The sequence below is a fragment of the Eumetopias jubatus genome, unplaced genomic scaffold (genome assembly GCF_037043125.1).
Source record: "Eumetopias jubatus isolate StellerSeaLion01/CBP00866 unplaced genomic scaffold, mEumJub1_p1.0 scaffold_9, whole genome shotgun sequence".
In the NCBI taxonomy this organism is placed as follows: Eukaryota; Metazoa; Chordata; class Mammalia; order Carnivora; family Otariidae; genus Eumetopias; species Eumetopias jubatus.
Genome location: NW_028274815.1, coordinates 57,716,258 through 57,724,853, shown reverse-complemented (window position 1 = coordinate 57,724,853; position 8,596 = coordinate 57,716,258). Strand labels below are relative to the sequence as shown.

The 8,596-nt window shown below is 45.6% G+C and overlaps 1 pseudogene; it reads right to left on the bottom strand.

Annotated features, from left to right (window-relative positions):
- Window positions 1-8,202: 8,202 nt before the first annotated feature.
- LOC148163541 (U4 spliceosomal RNA) lies at window positions 8,203-8,266 on the bottom strand (annotated as a pseudogene).
- Window positions 8,267-8,596: the final 330 nt, after the last annotated feature.

Sequence of the window (8,596 nt, the reverse complement as noted above, 5' to 3'; positions counted from 1 at the left end):
CCCTTACCAGGGACATGGGGGCCTCATGAGCTGGCCCATAATGAACATTTCTTGCCCTTATGCCATTAAGATTTCAGCACTTGTTTGTTACTGCAGCCTAACTAGCCCATTATAACTGAAACAGAAACATTTCTGAAACTTCAGGTAGATCCCTCAGCAATGATATTCCAGAGACAACCACCATCCTTGCCTTTCCTTAAGGTTTTACCATATATTTATACCCCTAAATGATATATTTTTATGTGTTTTTGAACTCTATTAATAGGAAATCATATTTTGTTTTTTTAAAGTATGATTTGTGAGATTCATCAATACTATGAATATACCACAATTTATCCATTCTACTATTTATAAACGGTTCAGTTGGGTTTCTTCGCTGTTATAAATAATGCCATTCTGAGTAGGCTTGTACACATCTGCTGGGAGAGAGAAATGAAATTTTCTCTGGAGTAGCAGTTCTCAGAATGTGGTCTGGAGACTTCTGGGAGCCTCTGAGACCCTCTCAGGGGCATTTACAAAGGCAAAACTAGTTTCATAATAATAAGATGTTATTTGCCTTTTTTACCCTCATTCTCACACAACAGAATAGTGGCATTTGCCAACAGCTAAATGACAAGAGCTATCTCAACACACTGATGCAGAAACAGTTGAGAATCCCTGTCTTCTATCAAATCAGATTTGCAAGACTATTGAACAATGCCACTCTTCCCACTAACCTGTCCGATCTTGGAAAATGTAGTTATTTTTCACAAATACATTATTTATGTCGATATGTTATAGCTCTGTTATTGTTACTCTTAAATGAATTATTTTTTTGAATTCTTAGTTTTACTTTCTAACATGGTATATATCGGTCAATATAACTCACCTAAGCAAAATTATCTGGTGTCCTCAATAATATTTCAGAGTGTAAAGGGGTCCTGAGACCAAAAGCCTTGAGAACTGCTGCTCTAGGATATGTAACTAGAAATGGAATTGCTGGGTTTTAGCTTTTGCACATCTTGGACTTTCCTATATAATGTAACAAGAGTCTTCCCAAGTGGTTGTACCAACTCACACTCCCATGAGCAACGCATGGGAGTCCCCTAGCAGCACAGATGATCTACCATCTCAGAAAGCCTTGTGAAGGGGGTGAGTTTAAAAAGCATCCGTTTCAGGGGCAACTGGGTGACTCAAGTCGGTTAAGTGTCCACTCTTGATCTCAGCTAGGTCTTGATCTCAGCTCGGGGCTTGCTCTCAGGGTCTTGAGTTCAAGCCCCCTGTTGGGATCCACGCTGGGTGTGGAGTCTAGTTAAAAAATAATTAATTAATTAATTAATTAATTAATAATAAAAACCCATCCATTCCTTCCCTTTGTCTCCCCCTACCCAACCAGTTTTCCAGGTGAACCAGATTTGAAATCAAAGTGATTGTGAGATGCCCCAAATTCACTGAGGACAGCTGCGGGTTGAGGTTCTGGAAAGTAGAATGGGTTATTGCAGACTGGTGTTTTATCCACTTTGAGTCTCCCAGCAACCATGCTGATTTTAGATCTTTTTGCAATTGAAAATGGTCACCACTCCTGTCGCCCCCCATTAATGGCCCTTGGGTCCCCACCCACACCCCAAGCCTTCCTTCCCTGAGTTCACCTTGCTGAAATAGTCAGGTAGGGCAGATTTTCTGCACATAGAGATTCTTTATCCTCTCTGGCCAAAAAAAAAGCCCCGAGGCAGCCATTATTGGTCTTCTGGCTGTACTGGGCCTGAAAGGAGCTTCCCCAAGAGAAAAAAGTGAGTTTCCCAGCCCTGTCCTGGAAGGAAGAACCGAGAAAGCCTGTTCTTGCCTCAGAAATACGAAGAGGTAAAGCTGATTTTTGCATTCTATTGTCCCAGTGTGTTCCCAGGCAGGGGCCATGAATAGCTTATAATATTCTTTCTTTAAACACACACACACACACACACACACACACACACACACACACACACACCTGGGAATTAACTGTACTCAGAATAAAAACTCTCCTGATTTTCAGAAGCATGTTTACTTAAGAGCAGGGTTTTTACCAGGAAAAATGCTGCTGGGTTGTGTCGGCTCCCTTCAGTGCCCTCGTCCCTCCTCCCTTCCCACAGATCTCCTACTTCCATCACAAGTTGGCAGGAACTTGCTGTTCCTCGGCCCTGGGAGTCCTGCCAGAGGCCTCCCATTTTCCGGAGAGGTTCTCTTCAATTTCTAAGCAGTTGTTTAAAGCCAGATGCCACACGGAGCCTGGGCTCCTTGCCCTTCCACCCCCTGCCCCCATCCCCTGGCCCCATGGAGCAGGCTCCCTCCGTTCAGCATTCTCGACTTTGCAGTCCACAGTATAACCGAAGCCAACCTCCCTCTGTGGGGCTGGCAGGCACAGGCTCCTGGCCAGTGGCGGGAAGCTGCCAGAGGAAAACTTCACTGGGCAATGACCAGGAATCCTGAGGCCAGAAGAATTAGACCAGCTCATCTAGCCAGTCCCTCAATCAGAGCCAGATTTAAGCCATCACAGATTACAGGGAGATATCCAGCTGAAAAAACAACCAAAGGAGTGTCTACAGCTTTCATTCATTTAGTTTGAATACACTGTTCTCTGAGCAGAAGGTGTTCATTCATACTTGTATTCATTCATTCATTTGCTATTCAGCGAGGTCTCTAGTGCATACCAGCCCCTGTTCACAGCACTGTGCCCCCTGCGGATCTTACGTACTGATGGATGTCAGGAGATGAATGCAAAGGAAGGAATAGGAAGTCATTGGAAATATGACAATAAAAAGAGTCATTAGGAGGCTGCTGAGTGCCAGTGAACGACACTATCCTCCGACTCTGTTGCACTCTTACAGATGCATGCCGGACTCACCAGGCCTGGAGCCCAGATCCGGCCACCGGGAAGGCCAGAAACCCAGCCAGGAGTGTAACAGCTAATGGGAGTGGGAAATTGGAAACGTGGCTTTGGATTTTCCCCAACACATGTATGGAAGGAGGTGGGCCATTGGGGAGGGGCTAGACCCAGCAGCCGCAGATGTCACTGCTCTTGGCAGTCAGAGGGTCTCCCCCCCCCCCCGGGCTGGGGGAGGGGCCTTGGCCTCCTGGCCCCATGCTGCTATTCTGGTTGTCGCAGGAGCAGGGACACCACTATACCCACAGGTCACCCATGATGACAGTGGGGAAGGACCCAAAAAGATGCAACCACTGCCTTCCCCGAGAGCTGTGGTCATGTCCATGTCTCTCCAAATCCACGGTGAACTAGTCATCTGTGTGGGGAGGCGTTATCACTGTTTCTGGTTACTGTTTCTTGAGCAATGCCGCCACCATTTTGCTTTCGATTTCTCCACTTCCAGCTTATCCGGCACACGAATAGTGACCTATAAGTACACTTTCATTCATTCGGCAAACACACGCTGGGTGGCAGCCATGTGCCAGGCCCTGTGCAGGGCATGGAAAATGCACTTCAGGAGGAAAGGCAGGGTCTTGCCCTGAGGGTTGTAACAGGAGAGGCAGGTACAGCACACGCCTGACAAATGCCCTCGTGGAGGGGTCACAGCCGAGAGCTCTGGGGACCAAAGCGAGGGCACTCCTTTACCATGGTGTGACCTCGAGAGCTCATTCGGTGTTGAGTGCACTGTGCTTAGCACTAGGATCTCAAAGGCCTCAGCTCAGAAGGGACAGTGAGCTCACTGGAGATGAATGAATAGAAGTTTCCAAGGCAGGCACCTGATGGGGAGGGAGTGGGGGAGTTTATAGTCAGAGTGCAAAGGCTGAGAGGCAGGAAAGAGCAAGGTTCACCGCAAGGCCAATGCGTGTTCCCAAGGCCAGAGCCTGAGGTGGGGGCGGGGAGGTGGCCTAGGGGAGGCCAGCTGGGGACAGAGAGTGGAGGGCCCAGAGGTTACGGAGGCCGTGCCAAGGAGTGTTTGGACCTTATCCTATAATTAGCAAGAGGGAACCGTGGAAGGTTTTTAAAGCTGGGCATGACATGATCAGATCTGAGAGATACACTTACATACACCTCCATACATATATTTATATATTACACACATATATATTTGTAAATACATATAGATACCTATAAAGTAAAATCAATAAAAATATCTAAATATTCTAAATATAGACCCACTTTAAGTACATATGTGTTTTATTTCTCCCATATAAACCTAGTTACATCAGTTGCTATGCTTTTCTCCCTCTATTCTCTCTCCCCGAGCCAGTCAGAAACTTGAACATTACCCTGGAGAATTCCAGTTTTCTTATCAGAAATATAAAGAGAAAAGAGCACCTGGGTGGTTCAGTCAGTTAAGCGGCTGCCTTTGGCTCAGGTCATGATCCCGGAGTCCAGGGATCAAGCCCTGCGTCAGGCTCCCTGCTCAGTAGGGAGTCTGCTTCTGCCGCCCCTCCCTGCTCTCTCTCTCTCTCTCAAATAAATAGGTGAAATCTTTAAAAAAAAAAAAGGAGAAATATAAAGAGAAAAACACAGTTAATATTCAGTTGGGTTTTTTTTTCCCTTTCTTCCAAATGATGCTTTTGAAAATCAATAGGCAAGGCTGTAGGAAGGTGGATTCAGAAGTGGGCAGGTGACACCCCTCCCACAGAGGCCTACTCCTTCCCCACCGCGAGGGTGAGGGATGGCACGGAGGAGGGCTGGAGACGCTGGCCAGGCCATGGGGAAAAGGCGTCCAGTGAGAGGCCTTCCAGCACCTTGGATATGACTCCTGGAGGGCCGCGCAGAAATGAGGCCCACCCCTGCAGCCTCTTCCTCCTCTTTCCCAAGAGCAGGTCTCCACACCTGCGCAGAAGCTGCTGGCATCTCTCTTGGCCAAGTTATCCATCAGCAGTTGGCTCAGTGGTGCTGGTGGCAGTGCTGAGACTGCTGAACTCAAGCCAAACTGGCTGAGTTGAGAGTCTAAGACAGCCCTTGCTCCCCTCCCTCCAAAGGACCCCAGAAGTGTAGTAGTCCCCAACACCCACACAAGATGGGGAGAGGAGTGGTGGGGAACGGGAAGCCATACACATACCACATATCATTAAAAGGAATTTTGAGGTGACTTACAAAATCCACCTGGTAAGTCAGAGATCTAGGGGTTACCTTCAATTCCTCCCTCCTCTTCACTCTTCACATTTAACTCATCTGCCAGTTCTTCCTCAGACGCATATGACAAGCCCACCCACATCTCTTCATCTCCACTCTCTGCTGAGTCCAAGCCCTGTCATCTCTCACTTCGTGTGTGAGTTTGCTAGGGCCGCCGTATCAAAGTACCACGGACTGAGTGCTTTACAGAAATTTATTTTGGGGGCGCCTGGCTGGCTCAGTCGGTTAAGCATCCACCTTTGGCTCAGGTCATGATCTCAGGGTCCTGGGATCGAGTCCCACATCGGGCTCCCCCTGCTCAGTGGGGAGTCTGCTTCTCCCTCTCCCTCTGTCCGATGGTCCCCCTACTTGTGCTCACTCTCTCTGTGTCAAATAAATAAATAAATCAAATCTTTTTTTAAAAAGACATTTATTTTCTTGCGGTTCTGGCGGCTGCAAGTCTGAGATCAACGCGTCGGTAGGGCTGGTTTCTTCAGAGGCCTCTCTACGTGGCGTGTAGATTTCATCTTCTCCCTGTGTCTTCACGTCATCTTTTTCTATATGCATGTCTGTGTCCTAATCTCTTCTTATAAGGAGACCAGTCATATTGGGTTAGGGCTCACCCTGATGACTTCATTTAACCTTAATTGTCTCTATAAAGGCCCTGTCTCCAAATACAGTCCCATTCTGAGGTACTGGGCACTAGGACTTCAACATATGAATTTTAGGGGAACACAATTCAGCCCATAACCCTTGGACCACTGCAAGAGTAAAGGGAGATGCAAATGTCTTATAACTGCTCTCCCCACTTCCATCTTTTTCCCTCTCCAATTTGCTGTCCACACAGAATCCTGAATGAATTTTCAAGAACATAAATCTTATCATTTTACACCTCTGTCTCACACTCTTGAGTACCTTCCTATTGCACTTAGAACAAAACCCAGACTCCTTGCCAGGCATGATCTGGCTCCAGTCTACCATGTCAGTCTCTTCTCGTGTCCCTCCCTGTCTCAGCTACCACACCCAACTTCTCTCCATTCCCGGGGCAAGCCAAGCCTTTACACAGCTGAGAGGCTTGTACACCCGATGTGCTTGCCTGAAAGTTCCTTCCTGCTCATGTAGCATGGCCGTCCCCTCTGTAGTCTTCCTGTCTCAGGTGAAATGTCCCTCCACCCTGTTCTTCTCTATGACAGCACCCTATACATGTCCTCCATGGTGCTCACAGATGATTGTCATCCCATTGTCGGATTCTTTATTGCCTGTTTTTTATTTCCTCTACTAGAAGGTGAACTTCATGAGGGCAGGAACTTTGTCTTCTTCCCGTGGCTTTCTCTCTAGCACCTGGAAGTGTGCCTGGCATATTATAGGTGCTCTGTAAACACTAACTGAATGAATGCTCATGCCATAGTAAATTATGTGGAAAATGGACCCATAAGAACTGACTGATTTGATCTTTTGTATTAAATATTGTTGAATACACATTTATTAAATTTCAAAGACTTCTGCCAAAATGACTATTATAGAATAGTTGTTCTCGAACCTTCCTTTCTGGCCGTAGTGGAAGAGCAGGAGCAATCTCCTGTTGAAACTGCTTCCAGTTCTCCACCATTAAATCATCTCATCAGTGGAGGAGAGCATGCCCCTTTAATTGCCTAGGGCAGGACCAGCTGGCCATTAGAGTGCCACAGACTTTGGCATTGACATTTCCAAATGGTTTGAATCTTGTCTCTGCTATTATAAGCTGCATGGCCTGGCAAGGTCTAAACTCCCCAAGCCCCCCTCTCCTTTGGAGGTGGATTGGAGAGAAAAGTACCTACCTCTCAGGAGTGTTCTGAAGTTAAATGACATAATAAATAAAATTCAATGAAATGCATGACATAATAAGTGGTAGCCATTATCATGGATCCAGGAAGCAATGATGCCAGACTTTGGAGCAGAGTCATGGAGGCAGAGAACAAGAGATCAGTTAAACACGTGATTATGAGATGGCACTGATAAAACCTGTAATTACTTAGAGTGAGTGTGAGAGATGAAGCAACATTAATGGAATGGAACTTGAAATTTCTAGCCAGATGATGGTGCAGTCATGTGCCATCATGCCATCAGCAGACACTTCCACGTAAAAGCTGCTGTGTAGAGTAACTCCACAAATCGTTTTGAATTCAGATCACTCACTGCTTGATCTTTAGTTCTGGATATCCTGAAAATGGGGTTTATTTGTATTTATGAGGTCTTTGTGAGACTATTCACTTCCTGGCCAGTGGGAAGAAGAAATCTTAAGCGATAAGGAAAAGCTGTAGTGTTTTCTTTCTGTGTGTTTCTAAGTTTTATTCATCACCTCGCCTTTCCTTTCATATGTGACTGAATCTCTCCATTTCTTTGGCACTGTAAGGGGAAAGCCTCCTCCAGCAGTCATCCCAAGGTTATAGATTTAGGCTCCAGCCCCCTATAGAGCTTCACCTGCTTCTGTGGGGGTCTTCTGTTGTCCAGGACTCTCAGACAGGTGCATGCTGAAACCATGCACCGAGAAAAGTGTAGAAATTGGTGTTCCTGAGAACTGGAACCCTGTATCCCACTGAAGCCGGATTAGCAACCACAAGGCAGTCCCTCAAGTTTAGGGTGGGTGATTGCTGTTTTATGTTTTATTGGTTGCTGAAAGAAAAGGTGGAGGGGAGAGGAATCATCAGGAAAGCATTCATAAAATAGGGATCCAATCACCACCACCTTTGGCAAGGGGGGAGGAAGTGAACATAATTGTCACAATGAGAGTCAAACTCTTTTATCCTCCAGCTCAGTCCCAAGTCATTTTAAAATTGCAGCAAGAAGGGCTTAAGGTAAATAAGTGTTGAATGAATTAAGTTACAGGGAAAAAACCAAAGCATGCTTAATTATATACTGCAGAGAAACAAATGCATATGTTCATCTAGAAACATGTAAGAGAATATTTAAAACAGCATTATTTGTAATAACCAAAAAGTAGAAACATCCCAAATATCCATCATTAGTAGAATGGGTAAATAAATTGTGGTCTACTTATGTAAAGGAATACTACACAAAATGGAAAAAGAATGAACAGTGGATACACTCATCAACACAGATGAATCTCATAGCTATCAGGTTGGACCAAAGAAGTCAGACACTAAATAGCAATAATCGCGCCTTGGATAAACCTCATGGGCTTCGATACTGCCACTGCGCAAAGCTCAGACACAAAATAAAATGTGGCAGATACACTCTACAGTGACCCCCAGCAAGTCACATCCTTATATAAGCCCCTTCTTTTTGGCTGTAGATGGAGACTGTGACTTATTTCCAACAAATAGAGTATGACAAAGGGGCTGGGATGTTGCTTTCTTCATTAGGTTATGGTATATGTCATAGTACTGAGACATCACTCTCATGATTTGTTACTTTTTTTTTCAATAGATTTGTTACTTTATATAAGACTCTGTCTTTGTGAACTAGAGAGAGATATTCTTCCTTACTCTCATGAAGTAAGTTGTCACACTGTGAGAGAGCCCATGAGAGGGCCAT